This window comes from Lissotriton vulgaris, chromosome 1_1, assembly GCF_964263255.1.
Source record: "Lissotriton vulgaris chromosome 1_1, aLisVul1.2, whole genome shotgun sequence".
NCBI lineage: Eukaryota > Metazoa > Chordata > Amphibia > Caudata > Salamandridae > Lissotriton > Lissotriton vulgaris.
The window spans coordinates 875542903-875565832 of NC_141685.1; the positions used below are offsets into that span (position 1 = coordinate 875542903).

At 48.4% G+C, this 22930-nt stretch overlaps 1 protein-coding gene across 4 annotated transcripts in view; it reads right to left on the bottom strand.

Annotated features, from left to right (window-relative positions):
- Nucleotides 1-22930, bottom strand: part of EP300 (EP300 lysine acetyltransferase) — a 520590-nt gene that overhangs the window by 360400 nt on the left and 137260 nt on the right. The gene's annotated exons all lie outside the window — the stretch shown is intronic.

Consider the following 22930-nt stretch of genomic DNA (forward strand, 5'->3'; position numbering starts at 1 on the left):
AGCTGAGCGAGGGAAGGCTGGGGTGCAGAATCTTCCCTCCCATTTTGGTGAGAAGGTCTAGCCAGCACGGACGTCTCCGATGCAGGCGAACCGAGAGTTGCAACAGGTCCGGATACCACCATTGGCGAGGCCAGTCCGGTGCTATGAGTATCATCTTCATTCTGGATTCCAGAAGTTTGGCCAACAACTTCGGAATGAGAGGGAGGGGTGGAAAGGCGTATGTGAGAAAGTGCCATCTTTCTTGCCTTGGTATGCCCCCACTTTTTTCTGAACTGCTGTTGTACTTTGACTGAGTGTGTCCTGGGTCCTTGCCAATCAGGTACCCAGGGCATGTGTTCCTTCCCTACAAAGAAAAGCTATGCTGAAACAAAATACCCCATTGGCATCTCTGGCCCCGGTCAGCCCCAGTAAATGGTACCCTAGGTACCCTAGGTACTCTGGGCATGGTGACCAGAGAAGACCCCTGAGGGCCGCAGCACTTATTGTGCCACCCTCAGGGCATCTGTACCCTGGGTCACATACACTGCTTTTACAAGCTGAGTGCCTAGGTACAAAACTAAAGAAAGAGTTGACATGGCACACACCCCTATGTGCCATGCCCACAGAACCCACCGCCCTGCCCTATGCCAGAGGTGAGGGCCCAGGTGCATGAGCCCTGTGCCCCTCCAGTACCCAAGACCATTCCCGGGCACTGTAAGTGCAGTGTTGCCATTTAAGAGTATATGGTGCTTATCATTCACGAACTCCACAGCACCATAATGGCTTCACTGAAGACTGACAAGTTTGGTACCTAACTTCTCAGCACATTAAACCCGCACTGATGCCAGTGTGGGATTTAATGTAAAATGCACAAGAGGGCATCTTAGAGATGCCCTCCAAAAACCCGAACCTACAATCCACGTCTGGGCTGAGTGGCTGCAGAGGCTCCCCCTGGGTCTGCAACAAAGCACATCCTGGGCAAGATGCTATATCTCCTCCCCCAGGATGGACAGTGGGAAGCTTCAAAGGCATACCGCCTCTGAGACCTTCTCCAGACCATTTGCTGTACCCAGGAACCAGCCCCCCACCAGTCCTACCCCCACTCTGGCGGGAAGACTGGCAAGAAAAACTAAGTCAGGAAGGAGGTGTGCCAACCTGTGCCAACTCCACCCCTAAGGTGGAGGAGGCGAGGTGAAGCACGACCCCGGGCTCCGGCCATCTTGTAGATGGGGCGTCCTGCCCAATCCCAGCTAGGCTCCTTCCCCCCCTCCCACAGTAGAGGAGCAGGCTAGGGGGTGTACTCACCCCAGGACAGGGACCCACTGATCCCTGCCCTAGCCCTATCTGGAACGCCCCTAAATTTAGTATTTAGGGGCTCCCTGAACCAACCTTCCTCAGATCCAGATATCAAAAAGAAGAAAGAAGATCAAGAAGACCCGCCGTGCAGCTGCTAACAACAGGACAGCAACTGACTTGGCCCCTGTTGATCCTGGAACCTGCTCCTGCCTAACCCCAGCCACCTCCACGGACAGCAACCTTGGGACACCCAGAGGACCTGCCTGCCTTGACCCTCTTGACGATTAGGACTCGCATCAGCAGAAGCTCTGCTGCAACAACCCATCTGGTGCCCACCGGGAAGCTGCAACAACCCATCTGGTGCCCACCGGGAAGCTCCGTACCAGCCCACTCTGCACCAGCCAAGCCCGGGCCGGGCCAACCCGAACCAAGACCACGAGGACGTCCCCCCGGCGACTGGGACCCGAAGTCCAGTGCCCAAAACCCTCCTCGACGAACCAGCCGACGCCTGCAGACTCAGAACCAGGGGCCAACCCAACCGCGACCAGCCGAGGTTAAGCTTTTCCGACACCCAATACACCCCTGCACCTGGCGCCCCCCTGTGCCACTCTTTAGGGTACCTACCTGTGCTCCTTCATCCCAACTTACCTCTCGAAGTGCTGGTCGACCCTGGAGAGTCACCGTCCCCGACCCTGCAGCCTTTGTTCCTTTTTCAAGATCCTCATTGAATAACATTGAGCGCCCGACGGTTCAAAAGCACCCTGCACCCAGCCACCAGAGTGCCGCTGGCTGTGACCTCTTTGCCCTATCCTACTTCCGCTCTTGCCCTGAGCAATTCAATTCAATTCAATTTATATAGCGCGCTACATACCCAGAGGGTCTCAAGGCGCTTGGAGAAGGGTGGGGAATTACTTGTCGAATATCCAGGTTTTAAGTTGCTTTCTGAATGCTAGGTGGTTCTGAGTGAGGCGAAGGTGAATGGGAAGTGAGTTCCAGGTTTTAGCCGCCAGGTAGGAGAAGGATCTTCCTCCCATGGTGGTTTTGTTGATGCGAGGTACAGCAGCAAGGGCTTGGTTGGAGGAGCGTAGCTGGCGGGAGGGGGTGTAGAAGGAGAGTCGTGTGTTGAGGCATTCGGGTCCAAGTTCGTAAAGTGTTTGTGTGCGTGGTTTAGGAGGCGGAATGTTATCCTCTTATTGACGGGGAGCCAGTGGAGGTTTTTCAGGTGACCAGAAATGTGGTCATTACGCGGGATGTCTAGTATGAGTCTGGCTGAAGCGTTCTGGATGCGTTGGAGTTTTTTCTGAAGTTTTGCGGTGGTACCGGCGTATAGGGTGTTTCCGTAGTCCAGTCGGCTTGTAACCAGTGCGTGGGTGACCGTTTTTCTAGTTTCGGTGGTGATCCAGCGAAATGTTTTTTTGAGCATGCGAAGAATGTTGAAGCAAGATGACGAAACGGCATTGACTTGTCTGGTCATCGAGAGTGAGGAGTCCAGAATGACGCCCAGGTTCCGTGCGTGGTCTGTCGGGATGGGTGCTATTCCAAGGGACTCTGGCCACCAAGAGTCGTCCCAGGCAGAGGGGGAGGTACCTAAGATAAGGACTTCTGTTTTTTTTGGAATTCAGTTTCAGACGGCTGTGCTTCATCCACTCGGCTACTTCTTTCATTCCTTCATGTAGGTTGATTTTGGCGGTGTTAGGGTCTGTGGTGAGTGAGAGGATCAGTTGAGTGTCATCAGCGTAGGAGATGATGTTGAAGTTGTGTTGGCGTGCGATGGCCGCGAGGGGGCTCATGTATACGTTGTAGAGGGTGGGACTGAGTGAGGATCCTTGTGGCACGCCGCAAATGACTTCAGTGGCCTCTGACTTGAATGATGGGAGGCGGACTCTCTGGGTTCTTCCGGCAAGGAACGAGGTGATCCATTCCAGTGCTCTTCCTTGGATTCCGATGTTTCTGAGGCGTTGTAACAGGGTGCTATGACAGACTGTGTCGAAGGCTGCGGAGAGGTCGAGGAGGATGAGGGCGACTGTGTCTCCATTGTCCAGTAGAGTTCGAATGTCGTCTGTTGCTGCGATGAGTGCGGTCTCAGTGCTGTGTTTGGCTCGGAAGCCGGACTGTGAGGAGTCGAGGGATTTGTTGGTTTCGAGGAAGGCGCCGAGCTGGTTGTTGACAGCTTTCTCGATGACTTTGGCCGGGAATGGAAGGAGCGAGATGGGGCGGTAGTTTTTGAGTTCGGTGGGGTCCGCTGTGGGTTTTTTCAGAAGGGCGTTGAGTTCGGCGTGTTTCCAGCTTTCCGGGAAGGTTGCGGAGTTGAGGGAGCAGTTGACGTCTCGGAGATGTGGTGCTATGATGGAATCTGCTTTGTTGAAGATGTGGTGAGGGCATGGGTCTGTGGGGGATCCTGAGTGGATGGAGTTCATCAGGCGGATGGTGTACTCAGTGGAGATTGGGTTCCAGTCATTAAAGATGTTCAAGGGGGGTGAAGGTACAGCAGAAGGTTGGGTGGGTTGGTCTCCGGGTTCGTTGTCGAAGCTGTTGTGGATGTCTGCGATTTTGTCGTGGAAGAACGAAGCTAGGGAGTCGCAAAGGGCTTGAGAGGGAGTGATGTCGTTGGAGTTGGCAGTGGGGTTGGTAAATTCTTTGACGATGTTGAATAATTCTTTGCGGTTGTGGGCGTTGTTGTCTAGTCGGTCTTTGAATGCGGCTTTCTTGGCAGTCCAGATCAGTTGGTGGTGTATGCAGGTGGCGTTTTTGAAAGCGTCCCTGGTGCTGGTGTTTGGGTCTTTTTTTCATGCCTTCTCGAGGGAGCGACCGAGTTTCTTGGATTTCTTAAGATCATCGTTGAACCAGGGGGCGTTTTTGTTGCCTAGTTTGATTTGACGTTTTTTCAGGGGTGCTAGGTTGTCGGCGCTGTTGGTTAGCCATTGAGTGAGGTTAATGGCTGCTTGGTTGGGGTTCGAAGAGTGGGCAGGGGAGTTTTGAAGAAGCGATGAGGAGATCTGGTCGATGTTGATTTTATTACAGTTTCTTCGCAGAGTAGGTTGAGAGTGGTTGTGGGTTGTGGTCTTTTTGTAGATAAAGTGAATGCACCTGTGGTCCGTCCAATGGAGAGCTGTGGTGTGACTGAAGGAGATATGTTTGCTGGAGGTGAAGATAGGGTCGAGTGTGTGACCTGCGTAGTGAGTGGGGGTATTAACAAGTTGTTTGAGTCCGAGGTTGGCGAGATTGTCCAGAAGGGTGGTGGTGTTGCTGTCGTTGCTTTTTTCCAGGTGAAAATTGAGGTCTCCCAATAGAATGTAGTCCTCGGAGGGGAGGGCGTGAGGGGTGATGAAGTCAGTGATGTCTTCACAGAATTGTGCACGGGGTCCTGGTGGCCTGTAGAGGAGGGTGCCTCCGAGTGTGGTCTTGGGGTCGGTGTGGATCTGGAAGTGAAGGTGTTCGGCGCTAGCGAGGTTGACGTCTGAGCTGGTTGATATGCGGATGGAATTCTTATGGACGATAGCGATGCCTCCTCCTGTTTGCTTGGTGCGGTCTTTGCGGATGATCTTGTAGCCTTCCGGGATGGCAATGGTGATGTCTGGGGCTGAGGAGGCGTTCATCCATGTTTCTGTTAGGAAGGCGACGTCCGGAGAGATGGTGTCTAGTAGATTCCAAAGGTCGATGGCGTGTCTGTGGACCGAGCGGGTGTTGAGCAGGATGCATTTTAGGTGGTTGGTGTCAGGTCTCTGTTTGGTGTTAGTGGATGAGGAGTTGGTCTTGGTGCCGTCAAACTTGCAGGAGTTGCATGTGAAGGGTCCATGGGTGTGTCCAGGGGCGGCTTGGGCGCAGTTGGGGAGACGACCGGGGTTAAGGGCTAAGAGGGTGGAGGCGGCGTATGTAATGCGGGTGGGGTGGATAGGACGGGGGCCAGGGGGTCTGGCGCTGGGCTCGGGCTTGGCGCGGACGGGGGTAGACGGGCTTACCTTTGGCGCACCTTCGGCGCAACTGGGGCGCGACCGCTGCGCGTGAACGCTGCACGAGAATGCATCTGTCATATGGATGGAGGAGGGGGAGGGGCGAGGCGGGGAGGCGGGGCGGGCTGTGGGGGCCGGGCTCTGAGGCACCAACAACAACAAGCGTAAGATGGCGGCATCGTAGGGAAGAACGCAACTGGAGGTAGGCTGGGGCTCAGGTAACTGACTCCGCTTGCAGTTGAATCGCGCTATTTAAATTAGCGTTGAAAGATCAAGCGCCGTGAATACAATGCCCCCAAAGCGTTCCTATGTATACAACTATGAGCGCCGTGTCAGCAGTCCCCCAGAGGCTTTTAAAAATGTCCCAATTAGGTGTAGTACCACTCGCGTTGCAGCGCTATGCAGAGTAGTAGGCAAATCAGACAACAATGCAGCTGAGAAAACAATGCAGCTCAATGAAACGATACCGCACAGGAGCAAGGCAGCAGGGCATAGGGAGCAACCGCTTCTGAACTCGTCAGGACGGCCACAGCGCGAACGGGGTCAGAGCAGGCTGTATAGTTCGGGGGAGGGAGGGTCAGCAGGGAGGCGGGGCGGGCTGTGGGGGCCGGGCTCTGAGGCACCAACAACAACATGAACAAGCGTAAGATGGCGGCAGCGTAGGGAAGAACGCAACTGGAGGTAGGCTGGGGCTCAGGTAACTGACTCCGCTTGCAGTTGAATCGCGCTATTTAAATTAGCGTTGAAAGATCAAGCGCCGTGAATACAATGCCCCCAAAGCGTTCCTATGTATACAGCGTTCCTATATATACAGGAGCCCAGCTCCCAGAGCCGCGTGGCCTGCTAGCCAGCAGCCACCAACCGAAGGCCCCCTTTCCCTCATTGGATAACTTTGGGCCTACCTACCTCTGCACCCGGCCGCCCCTGCGATGCTTGGACTGAACTAACTGTACTAACCTGACCCTGGGGGACCCCTGAGTCTATGCCCAGAACCCTAACTTCACCAACCAAGTACTCACCTGAAAACCGGTAATTCACTTACCTGCCATTGGATAACCTTGACCCATTTTTGACTCGAAAATTTTCCAAGTGTGAAGTTTTGAAAACTGAAAATATTCCTGTAAAATCAGCTAAATTCCGAATTCGAAAATACTCACCTGTGATCAGGAGAGAAGCCAGTACTGTACCTTTCAGCCCAGTATTGAACCACAAAAGTAATCCCTAGCGGGTTTACTAGTAACCTGTATTTTCTCCATAGAAATTCATGACATTTTTTTTAAGTGTCTACTTTTGAAAACTGCAAATATTCTTTAAAAATTGTACGAAATACTGAAACGGAATTACCTACCTGTTTTGAGTTAAGCCCCCAGTGCTGGCCCTAGGAGACTAGTGCTGGGTTACAAAAGTAACGCAATCGTACTTTACCTATAACCTGAATTTCCTCCCATTGAATAACATTGTGAGAATCACCTCGAAAAGTTTCCAAGTGTGAACTTTTAAAACCGCTTTATATTCAGGAAAAATCATCACTAACTAAAACGTTTTTGCTAATTTGGTTTCAGCTTAGGCCCCAGGACTGAATCCATGATCTAGTCCTGGAACTACCAAAGTAATCCATACAGTAATCAACTGAACTTTCCTATGAAAACCCATTGAGCGCAATGCTAGAGTGTGGTTCAGAACTGTATTGCTTATTAGCTAACCTGTGATTGTGTGTACAAAAGGTATTGCTCCTCTGCAAAGTATTTACATGAGAACACTCGTAACTTGAAAAGTATATTTTTATAACTGTTGGTTCTAAAAAGAAAACAACCATATCTTTTGATATACAAACAATTGGCCTGGAGTTCAGTCCTTGAGTGTGTGAAACCTTTTGTTGACGGAGTGTGTACATCAAATGCTTTACACTGTCCTCTGGTACTGCCTTACTGCTCGACCAAGCTACCACTTTTGAGAGTAAGGTCAGTTATGACTTTAACCTCTGTTATACCTCTGGGGTTGGTGGACTCTAGTCCAGTATATATAGAGCCACTTTCTCACAGCGTATGCAAACGTCCCTGACCAATCTATCAAAAGAGCATTCCCCCTCGTTCCTGGTCTGTAAAACCTGGATGCGAAGGTGTGGCATTTTCTGTTTTGATCGATAGCAAAGAGGTCGATGAAAGGATGAACCCATTGATGAAAGATGTCTGCCACCACTTCATCGTTGAGCACCCAAGTCTTCTTGCTCTTGGAAGTGACGACTGAGGGTGTCTGCTCGCATGTTCTGCTCTCCCAGCAGTTGGTCTGCTGTGATCGATAGGTTCCTGGCTAGAAGCCAGAGCCAGATCGCCTGGGATTCGAGAGACAGAGGACGAGAGCGTGTTCGACCTTGTTTGTTCAAGTAATACATGTTGGTTGTATTGTCCATTTGATTTAGGATCGATCCGGACTGAATTGACGGCTGAAAAGCCTTAATGGCTAAATGAACCACCCGCAGTTCCAGCATATTGATGTGATACGTCTATTCTCTGATGGTCTATCAGCCCCGAGTTTGTAGATGACCCAGATGCACTCCCCAGCCCTGAAGCGACGCATCCGTGATCATAAATTGTTCTGGCAGAGGTTGGTGAAAAGGGACTCCCACAAGAAGAATCTGTGGTTGCAGCCACCAGAGAATGGACTTCTTTGCTACAGGAGAGAGGAGAATCCGGTCGTTCCACTGACCAGAGGGTTGATCCCATTTGTCCTTGAGATCTTGCTTTAACGGTCTCATCCTCAATCTGGCGTTGGGTATGAGAAAAATGCACTAGGCCATCAACCCCAGCCAAGAAGCCACCTGTCTTACTGATGGCTGATGAGCTTGAACGATGATGTTGCCTTTGTCTCTCATTGATGACAATCTCTCCTCCGAAGGAAACACTTTTCAGAGGTCGGAGTGGAAGTTCACGCCCACATAGTGGAGTGATTGAGTCGGTTGAAGAATCAACTTGTCGCACAAGTTACTACTTGTGTAACGATATATCTGTAAGAGACATTAGTTAGTGATAGATTGCTTACCTTAGAATCGATCACTAACGTGTCTCTTTCAGATCAGGTTGACATGCAGGCCTAAGCACTGAAGGAGATCTAGGCAGATGTGAAGGTGTTCTTGCAACATTTGAGGAGATGACCCCTTCAACAGCCAGTCGTCCAGGTATGGATATACAAACTGGCCTTGGCGATGTAATGCTGCTGCTACTACTGCCATGCATTTGGTGAATACCCTCAGAGCTGATTTTAGGCCCAAGGGTAGGACTTTGAACTGGAAATGTTTTGTTCGCACCATGAATCGCAAGAACTTGCGATGTCGTCTTGTTATTGGGATGTGAAAGTACGCATCTTGGAGGTCCACTGAACACATCCAATCGCCTTTCTTTAGATGTGGGAATATTTGGTGGAGCGCCAACATTCGGAACTTTTCATTTTTGATTGACTTGTTCAGAGAACGTAGATACAGAATAGGTCTGAACTTGTTTGGTTGATCTTTTTTCTGAACAAGTAAGTATTGCGAGTACACTCCCTTTCCTCTGTGCAGGAGGGACCTCTTCTATTGCTCGCTTTTCGAGAAGGGTCGACACTTCCTGATGCAGGAGGTCTATATTTAGAGGACAAGATTCCACTGGAGGAATGTCTCTTGGGGACGCACGAAAATGTCGTGTGTACCCATTTTTTGCATATTTAGCACCCTCTGATCTTTGGTTATGTTGCGCCACTCTTGAATGTAACTGGAGATACTTCCTCCCACTGGAGTGTGTAACGGTGCTAGAGGAAGCAGAAACTCATTACTTTCCTGGAGTTTTTGTTGCAGAGGAGGACTGCTGTTGATGTCCTCTTCCTCTCAGGGTGTGGCCTTGGTACTGGGATTTGCCCTGTTTGTTTTGCGACCATTGAGGGGTTTAAACCCTCTGTTGCAGATTGTAGGACCTAAATTCCCTTTTCTAATCTAGGCCCACAGCCTTTAAGGCTCTGCGTTCATCCTCGCCATTTCTTCGTCTGTGTGTGCACCAAACAGTAAAGTGCCAGAAAAAGGGAGATTCAGGATGTGCTGCTGCGCCTTCGGTTTTAACGCTGTGAGGTATAGCCAGGAAAATCGTCATGCACATATGCCATGTGCATAAGAGTGAGCTGCCAGGGACCCACCATCTGCTGAAGGGCTGATTACCTGGTTAGCCACCAGAGCACCTTCCTGGAGGATTTCAGAGAAGTCCTGTTGATCCTCCTTTGGGAGCTTGTCCTTGAATCGCTCCAGTGAGTCCAGTAGTGACCTGTCATAATGACCCAGCAGAGCCGCAGTGTTGGACACTTTTAGAGAAGACGCTGCAGAGCCACAAGCCTTCCGTCCCCAAGTATCTTGTGCTCTCTTTATCCGGAGGAGCAAGATGCAACTGCATGCGTTTTTTTCGCTGCTGGAATAATGAGTCCGGAGGTGGATCAGATCGAAGAAAAAGAGGATCTGATGCAGCTGGGTTAAGGATCCGAGCTGGAGCCGTTTTAGCCGATGCTGGAGCGAGGAAGAGATCCATTACCGGCTCGATGATACCAGGGACCAAAGGGAGCAATGGCCTAGCCGCAGATCTTTGATGGAGTCTCTCAAAGATTATGGACGTGGTTTTCGGAGGAGCTGACATGGTGATGCCCAGCTTCTGAGCTCCTCTGGTGAGATCATCATGAAGTGTTCACATCATCAATAGGCGACACTCTGGAGGGAGGACTACCGTCAGGGTAGGTGAGTAATCCCTTTTGGATGGATGTGTGGAAGAGGAAGACCAAGACTGTGTATGCCACCTCTTGCGATGTCTCCGAGACTACCTGTGTTCAGGGGATCTGCCTCGGTGTTCTCTGGCCCGAGTGGTGGGTGATCTATCCACTTCCTGCACAACACGCAGCAATGGTGATCTGTGCAGCGGACTGGAGTAGTCCGTTGAGTGTGACCTGCGGGCCCTGTCTGCCAATGAAGGAAAGGTTGTAGCCATATGGGAGAGAGATGGATGGAAGGAGATCGCCATCTCCTTGGAGAACCTCTTGGCAGTGATTTTGTAGGCTCCTGCGAGTGAAAAGAAGCATTGCGTGATGACGCAAGCGTCTGGTGTGCGCTCCGAATGGAGTGAGAGGACGCTCTGCGGCTTCTGGAGCGTGTTCGGCATTTTGATGAGCGATTTGATGTCGATGGGGAGAGTCTCGACATAGACCTGCTCTGTGTCACCATCACTGGTGAGTTCCCAGAGCCTGATAGTCTCCTAGACGTCGATCTCAGTGTGCTTTGAATCTCTGGAGCCCATAGACCTTGCCTTCGACGTTGAGCATGCAGGAGACCTCAACGATGAGTGGGTAGACTGAGAAATACTTCTCTACGTCTATTTTTCCCTCGACGCTGACCGTCTTTAAGAAGTCAGTGGAGTCGAGAACGGGACCGCAGTCTCGACGTCGAACGATGTTTGGAATAGTTGACTTGTGGTCTCGCCATCTGAGAATATTGTGCCTTCGACGTCGAACGCCACCTGGATGGAGGCGATTGTTGTCTAGCCTCAGGTGACTAGGCGTGCCAACGTCGACGGAGATGTTTGCTCCGACGCCGATCGCGGTTGACCCTGCGACGGCGACCGACCTTCTGGTTGACATCGACTGAGATGTTTGCTTCAACGCCGATCACTCGTGACCCTGCGATGGCGGAGCTTGTCTCGACGTTGAACGCCGCAGCGACGACATGCCTCTCGACGCTGGGCGAGCCCGCACCAACGGAGAGCGACTCTCGACGCCGATCGTCGCCAGTTTGACAACAGAGGATTCGACGTACCGGTGTTCTTCGACGACATCGGTGTTCCCGACTCAGAGCCCGCCATTCGTCTTCTCGTCGACATTCTCGTTGCTGATGTAGAGATTTGAGGCGCCGAGCCCGACGCCGATGGGGAGCATACTGGAATCTTACTTCTAGATGGAGTGAAGGCTCTCTCTTTCCTCTTCTTCATCGGAGACCTGCCTCTAGAAGGTGATTTTCTCTTCTTAGCAGGCCCATAGAGGCGAATCCTCTCCCTGTCTTCAGACAGAGTTCTCTTGGACAGCAGCTGGCAATGCTGGCAGGTTTTAGGATTATGTTCAGAAGGAAGGCAGAGAATACAGACAGAAAGGGAGTCTGATTTAGCCTTCTTGCCACAGGAAGGGCAAGGGTAAAAAAGAGGGCATTTCTGACTAAAAAACAATGCTCAACTCTCTAACAGTAGAGAACTACTCTTACACCAGAAAGACGTCAAAAATAAAAGGTTTTTGACTCAATAATTGAAATATTTTCTAACAGAAATCAGAAAAAAGGTAGAGCTGAAGCAACAAGGGTCCTGACAGACGGAGCCGGAAAGAACAACTGACCTATCACCCCTGAGGCATGATGGGGAGCTAGGGGTCATGGCTGTGAGTGTTTGTGGGATAGCTTTTCAGCTTTCTACACTAATGTTTCTACAATGCAGCCTATGTGCTGGTAATGTTTTTTCATTATGCCTTGCAGGATTGTGCTTTCTGCAGTGTATTCAAAGACTTTCTTTCTCCCTGCTTTATTGGAATATGTTTATGTACATGAGAATTCCTTGCAACATTGCTCAGCATGTCTACGGGAGGCTGCATTGTGTGTATATTATATATACATACATATATACATACATATACACATACATACATACATATACACGTATACATATATACATATACACGTATACATATATACATATACACGTATACATATATACATATACATACACATATATACATATACATACACACGTATACATATATACATATACATACACACGTATACATATATACATATACATACACGTATATATATACATATACATACACACGTATACATATATACATACATACGTATATATACATACATACATATACATACATACATATACATATACATACATATACACGTATACATATATACATGCATATACATACATATACATACATATACACGTATACATATATACATACACATACATATACATACATATACACGTATACATATATACATACACATACATATACATACACATATATACATACATATATACATACATACATACACATACATACACATATACATACATATACATACATACATATACGTACATGCCAAACAGTTCCCAATTACACCGTGGAGACGGATAACAACCAGGACACGGACCACACGGCAAGTTTTCAAAATTAAGGTGCTTTATTCTCCCACCAGACAGACATGACGCGTTTCGTCCGGTTAACCCGGCATGTCGTGACCACCACAGTGCATATATACTGTTTTCAATGAACATTAGCTCCTCCCTTCTTTTACAAAGGATATAAAAAACAGACTTTGGCAATTATCGAAGTATAAATATAAATAGATACATGCAATTTACTAAGTGTATAAATACAAGAGTCTTTCACTCCATAGATATGAAAAAAACGGAGCGAAAATTTGGACATATATACAATTGATGATGCAAGGTGCCGCAGATATAATGGGCAAGTGCCCGTAATTACAAAGGAGAATATATCCTGTGTGCACCAGATATTCAATTAGGTTTGAAGGTCAAAGTCATCATACCACATTGAGTACATAATTGACAAAAACCGTCCTATTTAGCATGTAGTCCAAAGCAGAAAAATAACAATAAGGAGCCCTTATAAAAAGAGAAAACCGTTAAATATTCTAATTTGTTTAAATAAACCCACATAGTGCAAAATAAAAAATCTAATCAATATTCGAATCCTTAATAACTGATAAGAAGCAAATTTCATAAATTTTTCACATCATATTCAATGACAATATAGAACACTAATTCATATGTACAATAGTGATATGACCATATCTGTGTCTCTTATCATTCACCTATTTAAGGTGAAAGTGACTAGTGCAAGAAACCAAAGAGAATCAGTATCTAATCATGAATGCAACATATTCTCATATCTTAATCATATTGGTTACAATTAATCAAATTATAACTATAACATCCCTCTTTTTCTCAGTCATATAGTGTCTCAATATCTGGATGGGTATTTAAAGAGGCATCAGAGATATAAAAGTGACAAGTGCAATGAAAAAGGATCAAGACATGGCACTGATTAAATCAGTATCTCAAACTCACATTTAATCAGTATCTCAAACTCACATAGCATAACTGTCCATATATGTGAAAATAGCAAAGCGCAAACATTCCACCCAAAAAACACCAGATAAAAACCAGTAAAACCAAAAACATTGGTAAAACTCGTTAAAATCCAATATAAATAAGGTAAAAAATCTACACAATACCATCTACACATATAAAAGCTCTAAAAGACAGTATAAATACATATATATATATATATATATATACACACATACATACACACACACACACACCTATATAGGTTTTTCACATACATGTGATGTGTTTCCGGGATCCCGCACATAGGAGGGGATATTCATGTGCGTATGACTATTGATGAGGATCCCCTGGAAGAGAACCAGCCTTGATCATGCTAGATTAAAATCCATTCATGCTATTTCCTGTTTCCTGTGAGATCAAATCAGTCAACCAATATGCCAACTCATAATCCTGTTTTTGCATTACAATCAGATAAGGCTCAGAAGGAGGAATTTCTTCAGAGTTAAGACAGTCAATGAAATCAACCACTGACCCACCAAATTCTCCCTTTTGCATTCACAACTGAGCCAGTGTTAGCCCACACATGTAAACCAACCAATGACATGCATGCATGCCAAAACCCATCCTGTCTTTTATACTCCCCTTGATTAATCACTTCAGTGCGACTTAATATCCATCCATCCAACCACACCTTCCAACCTATCTTACATATGCATGCAACACCTAATCAGGAACAGCAGCCCAAAATCATGCCCCACCCAACACGCACAGAACACAATCTAATCAGCCAGCAACTGAAAACTTCAACCAGGGCCCTCCCACCCCCTTCTTAGCACATTCATTTAACACATAGGCAAATCAACTAGTGGCAAATCAACTAGTGGCAAATCAACTAGTGGCAAATTCGCAGAACCCTTGTTGTGCATGTAAACCACAGACATGCCGCAATATCATAGCTTGCTTAAATTGAGTCACTATTAAGAACTGTGCACTTCCCGGATAACTTGCTACATAGCACTCTATTTAGCAAGGGGGGGGGGGTACAATCCATAGTCAGGAGGGTTGAGTCTGTTAGAGCTCTGTAACCCACAAATGCTGGCCACAATGTAAGCGCTCAGCAGGCCCACCAAAGGCAAGCCCGTCTACACCAGTCCCAGGGCCAGTCACTATGCTCATGAGCTGCTCTATTCGTCTGTGGGATTCAAAAGTCTCTTTTCTGAAAGCTACCACCTCCAGCCAAACGCACTTTTAAAACTCAATTATTTAGGCATTCTTAATCAGAATTTACCTATGCTTTGGTTGCCTAACCAGATTCTTACCACCAAACTAACTAGCGGTATCAAGACTATTCTTGTGCCTACTGTCAAATCCTTTTCTGAACTTGTCAAACAGAACAAGCAGCTTACAATTACATACCTTAACAGGCGATCATTGGTAAAGCGTCAACTAGAGATTTTCCATTTCTGACAGAGACCAGACAGATGAGTCTGTCAGATATCTTGGCAGCCCTCACTGAAACTTTTATCTACTTAATACCAATCGTCCGCTGGGGAAAAAAGGTGTAGGCGTTGAAGCTATTGTCAAAAAATCCCTTATATTTGACAAACTTACCTCATTATAGTGATCAAACTGGATTCCCCTATGTTCTCACTGATATTTTTCCGTATGTATAGACATCTGGGACAGATGCAGAACTTCAGCCCCCCTTTTGGCCAAGTTACTTTTCCCGATGGCCATTGATCACGCAAATATTCTTCTCCTTGGTGTTTTGAACTACTAGGCGAATAAGGTAGCTGGTAGTCAAACGTCTATAGATCTGACTGATATTAACCCAACCGACCCAGCCGACCCAACCAGTCAGGTTGAGCCAGCCAAACCAACTCAACCAGCCAAACCAACTCAACCAGCCAAACCAACTCAACCAGCCAAACCAACTCAACCAGCCAAACCAACTCAACCAGCCAAACCAACTCAACCAGCCAAACCAACCCAACCAGCCAAACCAACCCAACTCAACCAGCCAAACCAACCCAACTTAACTCAACTCAACACAACCCAACTGAACCCAACCCAACCCAACCCAACTGAACCCAACCCAACTGAACCCAACCCAACCCAACCCAACTGAACCCAACCCAACCCAACCCAACTGAACCCAACCCAACTGAACCCAACCCAACCCAACTGAACCCAACCCAACCCAACTGAACCCAACCCAACTGAACCCAACCCAACTGAACCCAACCCAACCCAACTGAACCCAACCCAACTGAACCCAACCCAACCCAACCCAACCCAACCCAACCCAACCCAACCCAACCCAACTGAACCCAACCCAACCCAACCCAACTGAACCCAACCCAACCCAACCCAACTGAACCCAACCCAACCCAACCCAACTGAACCCAACCCAACCCAACCCAACTGAACCCAACCCAACCCAACTGAACCCAACCCAACCCAACTGAACCCAACCCAACCCAACTGAACCCAACCCAACTGAACCCAACCCAACTGAACCCAACCCAACCCAACTGAACCCAACCCAACCCAACTGAACCCAACCCAACCCAACTGAACCCAACCCAACCCAACTGAACCCAACTGAACCCAACCCAACCCAACTGAACCCAACCCAACCCAACCCAACCCAACTGAACCCAACCCAACCCAACCCAACTGAACCCAACCCAACTGAACCCAACCCAACTGAACCCAACCCAACTGAACCCAACCCAACTGAACCCAACCCAACTGAACCCAACCCAACTGAACCCAACCCAACTGAACCCAACCCAACTGAACCCAACCCAACTGAACCCAACCCAACTGAACCCAACCCAACTGAACCCAACCCAACTGAACCCAACCCAACTGAACCCAACCCAACTGAACCCAACCCAACTGAACCCAACCCAACTGAACCCAACCCAACTGAACCCAACCCAACTGAACCCAACCCAACTGAACCCAACCCAACTGACCTCAACCCAACTGACCTCAACCCAACTGACCTCAACCCAACTGACCTCAACCCAACTGACCTCAACCCAACTGACCTCAACCCAACTGACCTCAACCCAACTGACCTCAACCCAACTGACCTCAACCCAACTGACCTCAACCCAACTGACCTCAACCCAACTGACCTCAACCCAACTGACCTCAACCCAACTCAACCCACCCCACCAACAGGTTGTGAGTAAGCAAGACAGACAGCCAGCAAACCGTACCCTCCCACGGACAGGTTGCTTGCCAGCCAACCAACCAACATGGATTTGCCAGCCAGCCCACACAACTGAGTAAGCAATCTGACCAACACATCAGAGACCGTGAATAAATTAAATGCCTAGGCAAGAGCGCCACTGACACACCAAGTATCCTTTTTGCGCGACACCACTAGGTAACTAGTTCATCCCTTCACGGCTTAGCCAACAAACTATGAAATCAGTTCATCGATCCTACAATGGACAAATGTGCATATACAACCCGTCACCTACAAAAACGAATAGTTTCTTACCTGTCGGTATAGTTTTCCAGCTTGAAGATCTTTCTGGATACGGTATGCTGTGCATTTTTCCGTGGTCTAGTGGTTGGGTCCGGAATCGTAGTCTTTTCTTTCTTTTTTTCATAGCCCAGGTGGGCGTCGACGTCCCACCTTCTAGTGTACTTCCTGTGACGTCGGCACGCTTCCTGTGGAAGCTCCCACCTTTGGGCCCCATCTTAGGATTCTTTTTTTCTTGTTTTTGTGATCTGTTTGTGAATCCTTGGCAATGTTTTCATGTTCGTCCTTAAAGTAAAGGATTTATCACTTTGTCCCTTAAAGTGTCTGTTTGTACTTCATACATTGTATTTCCAACCTTCTTCTCCTGTCTCATCTTTCTGGAGGAGGTGGGTGGGTTCGCTAGTGAATCCAGAAAGATCTTCAAGCTGCAAAACTACACCGATAGGTAAGAAACTATTAGTTTTGCAGCGTGAATCTTTCTGGATTCACTATGCTGTGCATAGACTTTGTAGCGGTTTATGTTTGTGGCGGCTGGGTGGAAGATGAGCGTTGGTTATTGAATATGTGTTGAAGCACCTTCTATCCTACTTGTGCTTCTTTGTTCATTTGTATATCCATGCAGTAGTGCTTAGTGAACGTGCACACTGAAGCCCATGTTGCCGCCAGGCATATGTCCTGAATGGGTGCGTTAGCCAGGAAGGCTATTGTTGCTCTCTATTTTCCTGGTCGAGTGGGCTTGTGCCCCCTCCGTTAGTTCTTGCCCTGCCGGTTTGTGGCAGAACTATCGTTTGTGCGATCCATCGTGCAATGGTGTTTTTTATTTCTGGTCTACCCAGGGAACTGGTTGCAAAGTACACAAAGAGCTGCTTTGTCTTCCTGTGCTCTTTCGTTCTTTCCATGTAATGCATTACTGCCCTTCTAGCGTCCAGAGTGTGCAGTGCCCTCTCTGCGCTTGTGGATGGTTTCTGAAAGAAGCTCGGTATTTGTATTGTTTGGTTCATGTGAAACCCTGACACCACCTTTGACATAAAGTGTGGGTCCATTCTCATTAACACCCCGTCATTGTGTATTTGAATGTAGGGTTCTTGTAGCGTCAATGCTTGCAGCTCGCTTACCCTGCGCAGCGAGGTGATTGCCACCAGGAAGTCATTCTTCATTGTGAGCATTTGTAGTGAAGCCTTATGAATGGGTTCAAAGGGCGCTTTCATAAGCTCCGTTAGGACTAAATTCAGGTCCCATGCCGGTGGCGGCATCCTCTTAGGTGGTGCGATCCTTGTTGCCCCTTCCAGGAATCTCTTAACTACTTGTGATATAAAGAAGCTCTTACCTGTCTCTCCTCTTGTGTAGGCTACTATCGCTGCTAGGTGTACTCTTAGCCAGTATAAACTTAGTTTTGCTTTCAGCAGGTGTGTTAGATATTTTAGCACCGTTGATTCCCTTGTAATTTTCTTGTGTAGCTTCTCCTTGCTAAACCATTGTGTGAACCTTTTCCATTTTGCCACATAGCACCTTCGTGTGGTAGGTCTCCTGGCCACCGTAGCACCCGCAGCGTGCTCTCCGGTAGTCCTAAGTGTGCAATCTCTAGGAGCCATACAGCTAGGCTGAGGCTCTCTGGCTCTGGGAGTAGTACTTCTCCGCTCTGCATGGAGAGTAAGTCTTCTTTTTCCGAACTTGTGGGGTGGTCCCTGTGCCATTTCCATTATTTGTGAGTACCAGGTCTGCCTTGTCCACTGTTATGCCACCAGGATCAGCATTCTGTTGCTGGTTCTGCACTTGCTGAGTACCCTGTGTATCAGTGGTATCGGGGGGGGGGAAAGCTTAGGCAAATGTTTTCGACCAGCTTATCCATAGGGCATTCCCCTGGGATTGTTCCTCTGGTTGCCTGGATGCAAAGTATCGGCTTTTTGCATTCTGGTGTGTCGCAAATAGGTCTATTGTTGGTGTTCCGCACCTCCTGAATAGCCTTTGCATTTCCTGTGCATTGAGCTCCCACTCGTGGGACGCTGATGTCTGTCTTCTGAGCCTGTCTGCTTCCACATTGCCCTTTCCTGGTCGGTGTATGGCTAGGAGGTCTATTTTGAGTGGGATGGCCCATCTCCATATTTCCTGCGCTAGGTTGGATAGTGCGACTGATTGTGTTCCTCCCTGTTTGTTGATGTAGAACATCGTTGTTGTGTTGTCTATTTGTATCACTCTCTGGTTATACAGTTGTTTCTGGAATGCCTTCAGGGCGAGGAGCACGGTCTAGTTCCAGGTAGTACCCCTCACCTTGAGCTTTTTCATCTTTTCTCCCCATCCCATCTGGGATGAGTCTGTGGTGATGGTCACCATTGACCATCACCACAAAAGGCTTCCCATTTGTTATGTTCTCCTTGTTGCACCACGTTATCTCCTCTTGCACTGTGTGCGTTACAACCACTAGATCTTCCCAACTTCCTGTAGCTTGTGACCATTGTTGTTGCAGCCATTCCTTGAATGGTCTCATGTGGAGACGTATATTGGAGACCAGGTGTATGCAGGACGCCATCATCCCCATGATCTTGCTCGCTGTCCTCACTGTCCGAGCTCACCTCTTCTGGTAGTTGAGTGTCTCCTTCAGCAGGGCAAGTGTTCTCTTGTCGCTGGGGAACACCTTGCTCTGTATGGTGTTGATCTGTGCACCTAGGAAGATATTCACGTGCTCTGGTTCCATTGAGGACTTCCTCCAGTGTATGGAGAATCCCAGGCCTGTCAGTGTTTTTGTGACTCGCTGTGCGTGTTCCTTGCATGTCCTGTGGGAACTTGCTTTTATTAGCCAGTCGTCGAGGTAAGGGTATACATGAATCCCTTCACTCCGTAGGTGCGCTGCCACAGCAGCAAGACATTTGGTGAAGACACTTGGTGCAGATTTTAGTCCGAAGGCTAGGGCTGTGAACTGGTAGTGTTCTTTATTGATGGTAAATCTTAGTAGATGTTTGTGCTGCCTGTTCATGGGAATGTGTGGGTAGGCATCTTTGCGGTCTATGAAGGACATGAAGTCTCCGTCCCTTATCTGAGGAATGACCTCTTGTAGGGATGTCATTTTGTCTTTTTGTTTTCTTTATGTATTGGTTTAGGAACCTTAGATCCAGGATGGGTCTTAGCGTTTGGTCCACTTTTGGTACTAGGAAATAGTTTGAGTACACTCCCTTGTTTCTTTCTCTGAATGGAACTGGTTTGATGGCCTCCTTTTGGATGAGTTCTTGTGTTTGCTCTAGGAGTAGCGCTAGCTCTTTTGCTGAGTGCGCCTTCCTTTTTGGTTTTCTGTTTGGTTGTTTCTTTTCCAGTTCTATGCAGTATCCGAACTGTATGATGTTGAGTATCCATTTGTCCGTGGTTATCTTCTTCCATTCCTGGAAGAAATGTTTTAGCCTGCCTCCTACTGGTGTTACATGTTCGTTGATGTTTGATTTGTGTAACACTCTTGTTGACCTTGTTGTGCCCCACCCTCGGAGGGGTAGTGTGGGTGGGCACGCATTGCAGGAAGGAGTCACTTTGAGGTGGGTTGCTGGCCCACTCTTCTTGTTTGCCCTCGTCCATTCGCCCTCCCGCGAAAGGACTTGCCCTGAGGCTGGTACTGACAGGTTTGTTGCTGCTGGCCCTGCTGTGCTCGTCACCCTGCTAGGCCTGCTTGAATGTGTGGTGTGACGTTCCCGGCTGGTTTCCCCCCCTTCCGTTTGGTCTCCGTGTCGGGGTACCCCTTCTCATTCCTCTGAACTGTAAGGCCCCCATGGACCTTGCAGTCTTATTTTCTTTCTTGAGCTGGGAGTTTTTCATCCACCGGTGCCCCGAACAGTGTTTCTCCATTGAAGGGAGTGCTCAGAATGTTGTTCTGTACTTCTGGCTTGAAGTCTGAGATCCTCAGCCAGGCATGCCTTCTTTCTGTGACCCCGATCATCATAAGCCTGCTGGATGTGTCAGCCCCATCAAAAGCTGATTTCAGGCAGAAATGTGCTATATTTTTTCCTTCCTCCACCAGGTGTGACGCTCTTCGTTGGTATTGCTCAGGGAGGTGCATGAGCAGCTGTCCGACCTTGTCCCAATGCTGGTACTGGTGTCTGTTTAGTAGGGCATCTGAGTTTGCAATGCTCCAGTGTACCGCTGCATTCCTCTCTATTTTCCTCCCAGTAAGGTCCATCCTCCTACTTTCTTTGTCTGGTGGTGGGCCTGAGGTTGTTGGCACGTTTGCCCTTTTCCTGGCTGTTGCCGCAATAATGGAGTCTGCCGTGAGGGATCCCTGGATGTAGGGGGGTCCTTAGAGGAGTGCTTGTATTTCTTCTCCGTCCTAGGCGTGAAAGACCTGGAGGTCGCTGGGTCTTTGAATGCCTCCCTGCCTTGGTCCAGGACACTTGGGAGCATGGGGAGGAATGGACTCCTTGTTTTAGTGGGGAGCAGGGTCTCTAAGAGAAAGCATGCCTTTGGTTTTTCTTCCTCCAGTTTGAGTCCATAAGCCGTTAAAGCGTTCCGGATGACCATGTTGTAGACCAAAAATTTCATCTGGCGGCGAAGGCCTCGAGGGGTACGTCTCCACGGGCTCTTCTGGGCTTTCGGCATCGAGGTCCTGCCACTCTTGGTCCTGTGCCATCGAGGATGCCGACCCGAAACTAGTCCGCTGGTCATCGTCGCCTTCCTCTTCGTAGTATAGGCCCTCTTCCTCTAGGTGTTCCTGGGGCTCTGGAGTTTTCGGCGGCTCTTTGACGTAGAACTCCTCTTCCATTTCGACGATCGTCGGCTTCAACGGAATCGTGAACCTTTTCATTTTCTCGAACTCTCTCTTCCTTTGAGGGATGTTATCCGTTTCAGCCTCTAGCCTTCTCTTCTTTCTCTCCATTTCGGCTGCCTGTTTCGGCGACGAGTGTTTCGGACGATCTCTTCGGAGCCGTCGTCGAATCGGTCTTCGGGTCCTTCTACTTTAAAGTCAAGTGGTCGCCCGTTTTCGCCGTCTGGGAGTCCTTTTCAAAGGATCCGCTAGGCTGTTTGTCCTTGGATGCAGCTGCGGCCGTCAAAATTTTCAGCACCGTTGCTCCCTTCGTGGACTTACTCTGTTTTTCGAGAGTCTGACTCAGACTTTCGAGAGTCTGTCGGGGGTTTAGGGGTCGATGTCTCACCTACCTCTTTAGATGTTTTCTTATCGATCTCTACGACCGTGTAGTCATCTGGTCCCTCAGCGATGTTTTCCTCCTCCTCGCCACAGAGGCCCAGCTCCGAAGCAACAGAGGTTGGCCTTTACCTTGCATGGTGTAGTTGGCTCTTCTCTGTCTCTCTCTAACCCAGAGTGTCTTTGGTGTGAAGACTGAGCAGGCGTTGCAATCCTTGCTCTTGTGGTCGACCGGTAGGCAGAGTTTGCAGACCGGGTGCTTGTCCTTCTACGCCTATTTGTGGTGGCAGTTACGGCAGAATTTAAAAGGTGTTTTGTCCATTCATGAGCTCAGGGGGCCCCCTGTGTGCGCTTTCTCCGTTGGACGTCGAAGTTCTCCTCCTTCTTTGTCGTCCCGGCTCGGTGATCTTGTTCCTCAGTGTCTTCTCCAAGCTTTCCTGTGTAGAATTAGTCTTTTTCCTCTTCTTTCCTCCAAAAACTCTGGAGCCTCTCGTGACGATCAAGGCGCAACGGCAGAAAAAAGAACCTGAAGATGGCGCCCAAAGGTGGGCGCTTCTGCAGGAAGCGTGGCGAGGTCATAAGGAAGTACACCAGAATGTGGGACATCGACACCCACCTGGGCTACGAGAAAAAAAAAAAGAAAGAAAGAAAATCCTACGATTCCGGATCCAACCACTAGACCGTGGAATAATGCACAGCATAGTGAATCCAGAAAGATTCACACTGCAAAACACTTGGACACCAGCAAAACACTTGGACACCAGCAAAAGGCAAACAACCCAACATGTTTCAAGTACACACAATTCAACAAATGGCATGCCTTCTACTTGCAGGTCTAAGCTAGTTGATGGTATGTGTGATTCAGCCAATCTTTGCAAACTGGTCTAGATGCCATACAAGTTGTCCCTGCAGACACAAACTAGGTAACACACCAAGC